At 35.3% G+C, this 12,510-nt stretch overlaps 2 non-coding genes across 2 annotated transcripts; one reads left to right on the top strand and one right to left on the bottom strand.

The window, feature by feature from the left end:
* Nucleotides 1-248: 248 nt before the first annotated feature.
* Nucleotides 249-321, bottom strand: Trnav-aac (transfer RNA valine (anticodon AAC)). Its single transcript has one exon. It is a non-coding gene; the product is annotated as a tRNA-Val (tRNA).
* Nucleotides 322-11,791: 11,470 nt separating this feature from the next.
* Trnaw-cca (transfer RNA tryptophan (anticodon CCA)) lies at nucleotides 11,792-11,863 on the top strand. Its single transcript has one exon. It is a non-coding gene; the product is annotated as a tRNA-Trp (tRNA).
* Nucleotides 11,864-12,510: the final 647 nt, after the last annotated feature.

Genomic DNA, 12,510 nt, shown 5'->3' on the forward strand with positions numbered 1-12,510 from the left:
TAAAACAAATGACTATTTATCTGAAGATGCTAATATAATATTAACATCCTTTATCTCTCGTCAGGGACATCGACTTTTCCATTTTTGTCGATTTTGAGCAGCAAGATCAATATCCTGACAGCCAAGACCAGTTAACTTATTCATCTGAAAGATATAAATCAATTAACATATTCCAATATAGGTCAATCTCCGAGATAGATAAGTGATAACAAGTGTATTGAAAAAATTACATTGACACACAAAAACTATGTTTCCGCCCGGGATCGAACCGGGGGCCTTCTGCGTGTTAGGCAGATGTGATAACCGCTACACCACGGAAACTTGAAATCGGAATACAAAATACAGATATACCAACTAATTATATGACAAACCATACCCCATTGAATTTCTTGTCAAGTTATATTAAGCGAATAGGTATTTTCAATAAATTAATAGTAAAATAAATTGGCAATAATTAAAATATAAATTTTCAATGACAAAACACATTCGATTATTGCAGCAATTTTAATTAAAATGTTTCGTTAATAATAAATTGTGTACCTTTTGTGTACGATAATTGGCATTTAAGGATGTAAATTGGGCTAATTTGTTTAAGGTTGAAACAGGAATAAATGTTTGGTGTAAATTATTTCACAGTATTGTTCGGTTTTGTGGCGAAATTGTTTTAAAATGAAACGATAAGGGATGTTGTTTCCTAGAGAAATATCAACGGAGATTGGTCATATTTAATTTTATTACTTAGGTATAATATACCTTCTTGTATAAATGCAAAAGTGACTTTGTTTTGTAACCTGTTTAAATGCGTTTTTGTACGGGTGTAGGTTCTTCGGTAGGTTTCGTGAAGTTCTGTTGGGGCTCTGACGAATTCGCAGACGAAATCACACATTTACGACTGAAAGTTGAGAGATCAGGACCAGAATCGATGTCTTAACGGGGCCTTGTTCACATAACCATCTAATTAAATGAGCAGTTGTTGATTGAAAGCCCATTACAAACGAAATCCTACTTTATATTATAAATGTGAAAGTGTATGGATGTATGTTTGTTATTTAATCACGCAAAAACGGCTGGACCGATTTGATTGAACTTTGGTATGTAGATAGGTGATACCCTGGATTAACACATAGGCTACTTTTTGTCAACACACAACGCGGGCGAAGCCGCTGGCGGAAGCTAGTAAAGGATATTTTTGAATTTTTATTGTAAATATTTGTAAATGTGTTTGGTGTGTCTAACTATGTTAATAAAGTACTTCTACTTGATTTGAAATTTCAAAGTAAATAAAGGAAAAGAAAGCTAAAATAACAGTTTTATAACAAGAGGATACTTATCTAACGTGTTTACAGAAGCTTAACATTTAGTTAACATATCGAAGGCACATTAATCATTATTGAAGGAGACCGTGGAATGGTTTCGACAGTATCAACTCGTAACAATCTTAAGCGTTGCGGACTTCATTAATCATTGTAACTTTTGTTTTTGCTGTATAAGCCAAGTGTTTTGGAGTTTTGACCTGTTTATGCTGAGTTATAATTATGGAATAGATGTAAAATATTTGTGGTTTTACTTTTGTTATACGTATTTTTTATATATTTTGTTATACTTGTTAATTTTTACGGTATTCTACAGCATAGCTATCATAACTTTATTAGAAATTTTCACATAATTGTGCTACTTTAATCATAACAGTTTTGTAATTTGTTAAGGTCCCATTATGTACTGAACAAAACTGGTTTTGAAAATATTATTTTAGCAATTTGAAAGTGAAATCTTTTGAAACTTTTTGATAGTATTTAATGGCCAAATTATTTCCTCAGCCGTGTAATTTTTTGATTGGAAGTCATTTTTATTTTGATTGAAGATGGCATAGGAAACCCACTGTTAGGCCAACAATGTCGTATCCTCTATTAGCGAAGTCTTGCTGACATCGGCACCAATTTGATAGTGTCTGACACGGGTGGGCAATTTTCCATTATTTATCGCTTTGCCAGAATTTATAGTCGTCCCATTGTCGTTTATTAGTGGTGTTCCAATGTAAGTTATGTTTACAAGTTGGACTGGCTTTAGTTGAATGAGGATCCACTTATGTGGGTGTTAGTGGCGTCATTAAGTATGGACTAATTGGGGAGGAGACGAGACTGTGAGATGAACAATTATTTCTTCGTAAATTACCTATATTTTGTTTTTTTTTTTACATTGATATAAAATAACGATAAGCTGTTATCAGTTTAAAAATAAATAATTGCCAGCAATAGGTATGAAAGATTTATTTAGATAATAAGTAACTACCTACCTAATATCTTTGTGTCCACGTTTTCTCTATTTCATTATATATTATTTTCTGTTTGTCTCTGTTTTTATTTCAGCACATTTACGAAGTGTACCGAATAATATAGTTTTTTCATAAAGTATTCAATGCCATTTTGGCGAATACCTATGAAAAATATTTTACAAACAATGCCAGCGAAAAAAAGAATTTCTTTTTCACTGTACCTATGTATATACAAAAACGTAAACGAAAAAAATCTGAAAAACATGAAGTATGTATTTTTACTTTTTTATTTTACTTTATTGAACAAAATCTGAAACACATTAAGTTTACAGGCGTCCTACAGAACGGGCGAACAAGCGACCTATTACCCGAACTGCAAAGCCAATGCGGAGTGCATTACCATTTTTATAGCGACGTGTCTGCGTATTATGCAGATTGCCATTCGTCGGCCAACGACTGAAGAGTGCAGTGCATATGGTCGGGCTTAGTGATAAGCGCCAGCGGGGAGTGGTTAGAGTTTTGATGTATCAGGATGTTTCTTGGTTGTCAAAAAAAAAATGCTAGTGCACTATAATATGTCCTTATACACCCGCCGTGGCCGATTTCAAGGGTACGTATATCTTTTGGTGCAGAATTAGTTTACGAGGTAGGTTTTGTAAAGTACGTTATAACCTGCATTTGCCATACGTCGCCCAACGACTGAAGACTGCAGTGCATATGGGACTAAGGGTTGAGCGGCAGCGGGGAGCGTTTGGAGTTTTGATTGATTCGGAAGTTTATTCGTTGAATGATTGTTTTGGCATGAAGGTATTCTAGTTAAGAAGGAAAGTTCGCTAAAAACCGTTTTAACGGCTATGCAATAAGGTTATTATTTCAAAAAAATGTGTTTATAATGTGTGAATTTCTTACACCTAATAACAGAAATGGCATGCTAATTCGTTTTTTTCTGAAGAATAAACATGCTGCCATTGTATTATCATCATCATCATCATTGTATTAAGTATCTCGGATATTTTTTGAGATTTGAAATGGGGAACTGTGGCGCAGAACTATATCTAAGCATCCATAATCATGTTAAAAAGCTCGTTAGCGACCATAAAAATAATAATTTTAATACCCTTCCATATCATGAACACAAAAAAGTTTGCATATTACTCACGATGTCTTCCTTGACTTACTGCCGAATTGCCACCTACCAGTTACATAATTTTGTCATTTATTTTGATCGCTCTTAATACAACCTTGTACCACACCCAAATGTGTTCTGAAAGCGAGTGCTTTGCTAATCTATGCAAACCCGTTTTAAGATTGACTTGTTTGTGGGTCTCACTTGGTCCGTGATTACTACGAGTCGTGCACGTATGGGCCTAATCCCGGGATCCCGGGTACGGGATCAACTTTACACGACGGTTTAGGTACTTGGAGATTTTTTTCTTTTGGAGATGCGGTGAATGTATGTGTGTGTAAGTGGATTAGTATTTACGTGTATGTGTTATTGAATGTTGTAAATATATTGGTTAAGTCAAGTCATTTATGCAATAATAGCGTAGAGAAATATTTTTTTTACGCACTAAACTACGATAAGTAAATGTAAACCCTACGTTTACTTATTGCAGAGTGATTTAAGAACTAAAATTACATGAACATAATCTTTTAGTCTCCCACTGCAGCTATCCTACAAAACATCTTCGAGTATATTTATTTATCGTATGAAATTATCCATATTCAATTATTATCCTTATCTCCAAGAAAGTCATTCTCGTATTAAATTTTAACATTTTTACATATAAGTTACAACTATATTTTGATCGGCTCCCAGTCTAACCCCATGCATCTGAGTACCATAAATATACAAGCAACACTATTATCACCCAATAAAACAGCATCAGAACTCAAACAACTAGAGGCCTCTCACCCCTATTTGTCCATGATCGTCTTTTATTCTTCGTAAAAGAATAATAAACAATAAAACAAGCGTTCAGTGCTCACTAGTGTCACACTGAGAGCGCAAGGAAGTCATAATCGTAAAGTGAGCCGCGTATTTCCGGCTTTGCTTGCAATGGTGTAGGGCTGACTGCGTATTTTTTTCACTGGTGGTGCAAGTTATTTGTTTGAGTCAAACTGCTTTTTGAAAGATGCGAGGAGAGTGTGGTTATCCTATGAAACTATCTTATCTTACTCTCCTTCAGCAATCGAAAGAGCTTCAGGTATTGCTCAATAGTTTCATCGATAGAGGAAATGCTGTAGGAACAATTATGAAAGAAATCACTTACTTTATTTGAGAGCATGATTACAATGAAATAGGTCAAGTCTTTCTGATTTTTATTGGACGTTCGAAAGGAACAGCGTGCAAGCAATTGAGGAACTTCTGAAAGTCATCCATAGGATTTGCCTAGAATATGTAAAGCCAAAGTACAAAGTATGAAGCAGACGCATGGGATACTTCTGCAGATATGTTAGTCTACATTGTAGACTCTACAAAATTGATTACTTTATAGATGCTGTCAAAATTATTTCCCAAGCCTACACCATAGGCCTGTTGCTACAACCCTATAGATTATTGACGCAGTCACCACGCTTAACATTGGATCGGTGATCGTTGTATGCAGCTGGTGCCCAGAAAATCCTGATATAATCCGCTATCCGTTGCAACAATCGCTGGAATTATTGGGGATCCACTCCAAATTGCGAATTTCTGCGTACCAGTAAAATATTGCGTGTTACGCTTATTGCCAGGACGTGTTAATTTTGTACCTGATTTTTGTTTAAGTGTGTTGTTTGGATATTCTTTTCTCATCTTTAGTCATCTTCAGGAACTGCAGAAAACGATAATAGCTACTTTGTGAAATAAGTTAGTACCTAAGTTGTAAATGCGAAAATAGGTTATGAAATTCGACACTGTAATGACTTTCGTCGGTATTCTGACTGCAGTTATTATAGTCATACTAAAGATTAGAACGAGATGAACTGTTCATAAATCACCAATATTTTTCTAGATAAGAGTCATCGTCATACCCCTTTTGTCGGTTCTTCTTTCAAAACTTTGCAAAAAAAATATTTTGAAGTCTTAGTATAATATTTTTTTAAGAAATATGAAAGGGTATGTTCTGATAACCCTACCGAAGAGACTATTGTAGTTTTATGCAACTGTTTGTAAGGATTTGAATTGCTTCCAAGAGCTGTTTGTATTAATATTATTGGCCTTATGACTCAGGTTTTTTTTTCTACTTTACAGTTTGTATGAGGATTAAATTGTGTGCGAAGCTCTCTTTGTTTTTCTACGTATTTTTCTTTTTTTAGAGAAACCTTGTGTTTTCATGTAAGAGCTCATAGTAATGGCATAATAACATTATGCAGATTATTCTTTAAAAGGAGCATTGTAACCAAATAAAATCTTATGTGTCCCGCAATTAAAATGAGCTCATAATTTTGTGGTTTTAAGTGTGACTTCAGGTATCGGAGCTGCGGGAGAATTCAAAAGAGTTATCGCAGCTCTGATACTTAGAACGCTCCGGAAGAAACGAAGGTAGGTTTGAGTCAGTGAAAGTCTGATACTCCCACTGCACCCACAACGGATGATTCCCACCACAAAAAGGATACCATACAGAGTATTCTATTACCAATTATTTTTTATTTCTAACAAAAATTTGAACTACAATTCACAAAAACAAACTAAAAACCATCACCAATTTCGTTCTCAAATAAAAACTGCTTTTACTCGAAAATAAAAATTCGTACGTTACTCCCGTATTCGGGGAACTGTAGCCGTAACATACATATACATACCATGGAGAACAAAATGACTAGCGGAGATGTCAAACCGTGAAATCTCCTAAGAAAGTAGTGCGCTAATATGCAGGTGTTTTGGGTACGAAGAACGTTACTAGCTCCGCGCCTACTCGCCTTATATGGAATTTGACCATTATTTTCAAAATAAAATCACCAATCAATTAAGACCAATCTGTGACAGAAAGAAAGAAAACCCATTTATTTAACACAAACGAGGCAAAAGCGACAAAACAAATAAAACTAAACGACAAAACAAACATAGAAATACGCTGCAGTTGTGTCACCTTGTGAGAAAGGGGCAGCGCTCAGCATAAATGTTGACAGATTGGTTTTTATTTGAAAAGGAACTCAAACACCTCATTAGTTCTAATAACTGATTACGCCTGTACGTTACCGTGGCCTACAAGAAGGCGCCTGACCTACCTTCCTTTTGGCGTCTCCACTATATTTCCCTTTTCCGTAGTAAATACATATACAACATGTAACGTAATTAACGCACATCCTCAAACACCCTAATTAGAATATTATGTTATAATTATGATACACACACTGAATTTTTAATTTAACATGTATATGCATTGTTATTTACTATATTAGTTATACCAATTCTTGGAGAACTTTTTGGTCATACTACTACGCACGCAAATATCGCGCCGCGCGCCGCTCGACTCGACACAACATAACGAAACTACGGAAAAAGCCGACAATACACGAAGTCTTATTACTTTGAGTTACGGGTCTATTTGAATTTGTTTTGACTGTACAGGGTTAATATGACAATAATTTCCGTAGTTTTAATTATTTTTGAACAAAGTAATTTCAGGATGTGCGTTAATTAAGTTACATGTTGTATACGTGCATCAGTTAAATACAGTTCAAGCTCTTGTTGACTCGAATCAACGTTACCGTGACCTACAAGAAGGACCTGACCTACCTGCCTCATGGCATCTCCACTATATTTCCTTCCTCAATGACACATACAAATATACGTACACCAGTTAAATACAGTTCAAGCTCTTGTTGACTCGACTCGACGTTACCGCGACCTACAAGAAGGACCTGACCTACCTGCCTTTTGGCATCTCCGCTATTATTCCTTCCTCCATGACACATACAAATATACCTACACCAGTTAAATACAGTTCAAGCTCTTGTTGACTCGACTCGACGTTACCGCGACCTACAAGAAGGTGCCTGACCTACCTTCCCCGTGGCATCTCCACTATATTTCCTTGCTCCGTAATACATACAAATATACCTACACCAGTTAAATACAGTTCAAGCTCTTGTTGACTCGACTCGATCGCAGTCGGAATTCAGATCGTTGTTATGACTGACAACTACATGAATATTCAGCCGTTTCAGCTCAGCGTAACTTGTAACAACTATAAGGGTGGAATCGGGTAAAATTATTGAGTTGTTATGGTTGGAGTGGTTTTTTTCGTGGTGTTTTTTGATTGAAAAGTGTTACCGATTTTTTAATAAAAAAATTAAGATTATTTTTAAAGTAAATAAAAGAATTTTAGAAAATAATACCGTATTGATATATTTTTTAAAGGTATACAAGCTAATATATCTTTTTTTACAATTTTGAATAGCAATGCGTTTTTTGTGTGATTTACCTTTTAAAATCTCAGGTCCTGTTGAAATAAAGACTGCTACACGGAGCGTGTAGCATTATTTTCCAATCATACCTACAGTATTATGTTGTAACAATTTATTAAAAACACACATACTAAAAACATACTAACTACCTAACCAAAACATACAAACCAATCACCCAAACTACTAAATAACGGCAGTAATTTCATTTAGCATGTCATGTAACATCACTAATTTCAGTCTGATGTATCATTAGGTCTCTAATTTACAGGGGCAGCACTAAATCGTACGGGCCCTTAATTTATCGGCCGCGGTCGTTTCATGGTCTACTGAACAATTAATCTAACAGGTATTTAGTTAGAAGTGTGTGTGTTTGGGTATAGGTAGGTGGTCGAAAAATGTGAGGTAAGGTCCTATGTAGGTTTCAGGTGTTTGAGTCAGTCTGTAAGTATTTAATTTGTAGAAATAAGTTGAGTAGTTTTAACAGCGATAAGAAAATTATTATTCTTATATCTATCTAATAAGTTTTACCTATTGAACAAAAGTTTACCGTTTGCCCTATACAAGGAATTTTCCTATATAAGGATGGAGTATTTTAAGCGAACATTCACATACCTATTAAAAACTGGTGTCACCTTTGTCCACCAGCGGTGCCCAGAGGGAATAGTAAGAAAAATGTCTACACTAGTAGGGCGGAATCGGTGGGGTAATGCAAGTTTTACCTCATACACATATATGTATACACAAACAAAGAAAAACGTCATGTTTATGTACCAAAAAACAATTTATCCAAACATTCACGAACCATGCCAAAGTAATGATTTACCCAAAATTGCAAATTGCTCTAACATTACCAAGCAAAATATCTCACTATTGATTTACGTTAACATATTTCAATTTTATTACACCACCACGATCGCTCGCGACTTTTACCTATCCCATACATTTTTCATTTATATTTTCAGACTAATTTATTGTAGCTTGAGAAGCAAGATTCATGATGGGATCTAAAACCTTACTTACTGCAAGCTGCATAAAACCCATTCTAAAGAAACACTTGATCCTTCCGAAGCTGAAGTTTTATTGATTCCATAGAAAATATGAATACAGCAATTTGTTGTTGTTTGAAACTGTTCTTTAAGCTAGATATTCTGCGGAGTACATTGAAATATTTTTATATTTGACATGTCAAATCGGTAGCTCAGCTTTCAAAGAAAGGCTGCATTTTCAATTTGCAATTTATCTGTCAAATTTTTGTCTACGTTAAATAACACAGCTATGAACCTTGCTCAACACATACTTTACGAAAATCCCTACTCTAATCTGGTAGAGATTACATGGAAACCTAAAAGAGAGAATTACGTATATCCTCTACTCACCAGCTTTTCTACAAGATAAGAGCTTGCCAGCACACAAAACCCCCTATAACTAAGAATAAACAAACACACATTCTTGCAATAATCACCCGAAATCACCACGAATCGCATCTCGCCACTCAACTCGAGTGCTGTTATCGGTAATATTCGATTCGGATCGATACTCGATGCTTCTCGGATATGTATCGATGCGTGATCAGGCTCTTCATTTGGTGGGAGTAGTGTCTACATTGCTCGGCTTCAAGAGTTCGTCTGATCGAACGTTAGGGTTAACTTAAGGTAGTTACGGTAGCTTGAATATAACTTAGATGGTTACACACTTAGAGTTGTGTGTGATCTTGTTAAGTATCCTTTTTGTGCCTAATGCATTTGGTTAAAACGTATGGGAATAGTGATATAGCTGAACGTGGAATTACTCAACATCGTCTCGTCCTGTGCACCGTGTCAGAAGACGAAGGTCAACGACCAATGTGTCTTTCTAGTGATGACATACTGCACAGAGATGTGGTCGCTAACTCCATAGTTAAGGCCCATGCCTTATGAGGAAGCTCAAAGGAGTGGGCTACGCTAGGAGTTTCTATGCTAAACGGAATCAGAAATAAGGAGAGAATATTTTAAGCTGAAAAATTATTGGTAATTTATACCTTACTTTATCCTTACGTTGTATGAAACTTCAAGCTTCGTAACGTTCTTTTAACCAATCAATAACTAAATCAGTAGGGAAAAAATGCAAGCCTATTTTCATCCTTGTACAACTGTGCATTTAAAATCTGTTATTTTTAATCCCAACTTAACCCAACCACTCCATATTCAGTTATAATCCACGTCAGCGAATCCACTACAAAATATGTACATGTTAAAATATTTTTCAATAACATCACAAACAGAAGTATGAAACAAGTGCACCAATTTAAATAACGGAATACCAACCTGTGTGTACAACAAACTATCAATTTCAACCTTGAAGTTTCAGCTATAGAGTTCAAAATCCCATGGCATCAAATGCAAAGTTATCACATAATTAAAGTCAGTTATATGCTATGAGATGTCTAATTAACTACCACGCGTTTGCTTCAGTTAATTTAGTTCCAAATATTATGTAATTAACATAACTGCGGAAACCCCTAGTTCTACATACTATCACGTAATTTAGTACACAGTTACTCGTTCGGGGAAATTAGGTTACGTTTTGGTGGTGTGGTAAATCTGTAAGCTCTGAAACGAGACACATAAGAACTGATTACGTAGCTATATTTTTGGATAGGGAATGCGAAAATACTATCGACTGTTGAATTACTGACTCCTGAATTAAAATAAGGTCATAGGATCCTTTCTCATCATTCATCATCAGCCTATCGCAGTCCACTGCTGGACATAGGCCTCTCCAAGTGCACGCCACTGAGATCAATTTTCATAGGATCCTTATTTCCATAGTTTACGTAGCTTAGGTACGCAATGGACTATAATAGCGAGAGCATAGGAGAAAGCACCTGTGTTTGTGTGTACTGTGCAGAATAATAATATATTATCACAGTCATGTACCCTTCTCCTAAAATCTTCTTCAATTCTTTTCAATAGCCGTCGTGTCCCAAAATCTCAACGTCATTATTGAATAACAACAGGTGCAGTCTATTTTCAATTGCAATTCTAATCAAACTTCGTGTGAGTAACAGCCAAACCCACTCAATTAAGGACTGATCAAACATTATTCTATCTCTGTAACATTTACTTTCTGTGATGGATAAACTTTAAAGTAAAAAGCACCACTAAAACGGTTTTGTGGGGTTTAGCTTAGCTCTAGACCTACTTACATTGTTATTAATAATAAGTTGAACTTAAAGTTAAGTAACGTTTGACTATTTCGAGTTAAGACTTTTAATTAGCTTTCCGTAACGTAAGTCAATAAACCAGATACGTTCGATCGCGTGTCCACCAAAGAACAGATTAAATAAGTTAATGGAGACAGCCGTAATGGAGCTTAATGACCGCATTTTGTTCCAGTGTTTGTTTTACTACCTTTGTTTCAGCTATTAAGGCTTTTTTGTTTGTATGGGGACATTTGGTAGTAGGTACTGATGAAGACGTCTTTAGGTACAGGCATGAAGACAGGTATAGAAAATAGTACTTAATTCCAATTAGACTGAATTGGTAAAAAATATTGGACACGTATTTTTTATTTAAACAAAACATTAACACCCTTACTAAAAAACTTAAACATCTGTTGAATACTTGTCTAAAAACAGCAAAGCGGACCTTATTTCAACGTCATAGTATGTCATTTTTTAGACAAGTGTTCAATAGACGTTTAAAAGTTTTTGTAGAAAGGCTGTAAATATTTATTAACGCAACAAAGATTGAGAGGGAGCTCGCCACATCACATTTATGTGTACCCAAAATTGACGTAACTCAAAATTCAATCGTGCTGTATCTCCGCTGTTATTAATTTGTCTGGGAGAGAAGAGATTTAAATTATATAATTATTAATTTTTTCAATTAAATTTTTTCATTTGCTATGTCAATCCTTTACGTTGTAATCCTGGTGAGTTCAATAAAATTGTTTCTTATCAGAGACCCGTTTTCTTTCTTGAAGTATTTTGGGAAATACCTTTTGATAATAATCATAAGTGAGCGTATAATAAGTAATTAATAGGCTTGTTGATAATAGATTAATTAGCGATATCATAGTGCATAATTATCTGATAAGGTTCATTATTGTTTCAGCTATCTCTCGATATTAGTATCTATCTCACAAGACTCCGTGGCGCAACGGTAGCGCGTCTGACTCCAGATCAGAAGGTTGCGTGTTCAAATGACGTCGGGGTCAAAATGAGCTTTTTTTTTAATTTTGGTAAGGCTTAAAAAAATCTACTGGTGGACGGCAGTGTGCGGGTCTGTGATGGTCACGAATGTAACATAAAAGCTGGCGTACCTACTTGCTGAAAGATTGAAAGGAACGTATACAAGGGCGTCGCCAGGCGATGGTTCAGGGGGGGCCAAGTTGATATGGAGAATGACAAAAGTATGAATTGTAGGTAAAGCCGAGTTCACATGAAGCTTTTCACTTGTAGTACAAGCCTTACATCTACAGCAATTGTAATAATAACGGTACAGAGTCCAGCGTGTAAAGCTTCACGAGTTCTTGACTGTACAGTAAATAAAACTTCTAAATAAGTTATTACATTTATTAGAAAAATAGAATAAAAATAATTTGGGAGTTTGAATTTAGATAATACAGTGTAATTTTTTGTAATTACCCGATTTTAATATTATAATGGTCGACAAAGATTCTTTTTCTGATTAGGTTAATTAAAACATAATCTTCGAGGGTTTTTTGAAAACTTTTCGACCACTTTATTATGAAAATCTTGTAAGTTTCCATGAATTAGTTTTCTGTGCACACTCATCATGGCCAGACCATTGAGGCGATTTTCACCCATAGTGCTTCTTAGCAGGTTTTTAGTCTCCTGAGGC

This window comes from Helicoverpa armigera, chromosome 3, assembly GCF_030705265.1.
Source record: "Helicoverpa armigera isolate CAAS_96S chromosome 3, ASM3070526v1, whole genome shotgun sequence".
Taxonomy (NCBI): domain Eukaryota; kingdom Metazoa; phylum Arthropoda; class Insecta; order Lepidoptera; family Noctuidae; genus Helicoverpa; species Helicoverpa armigera.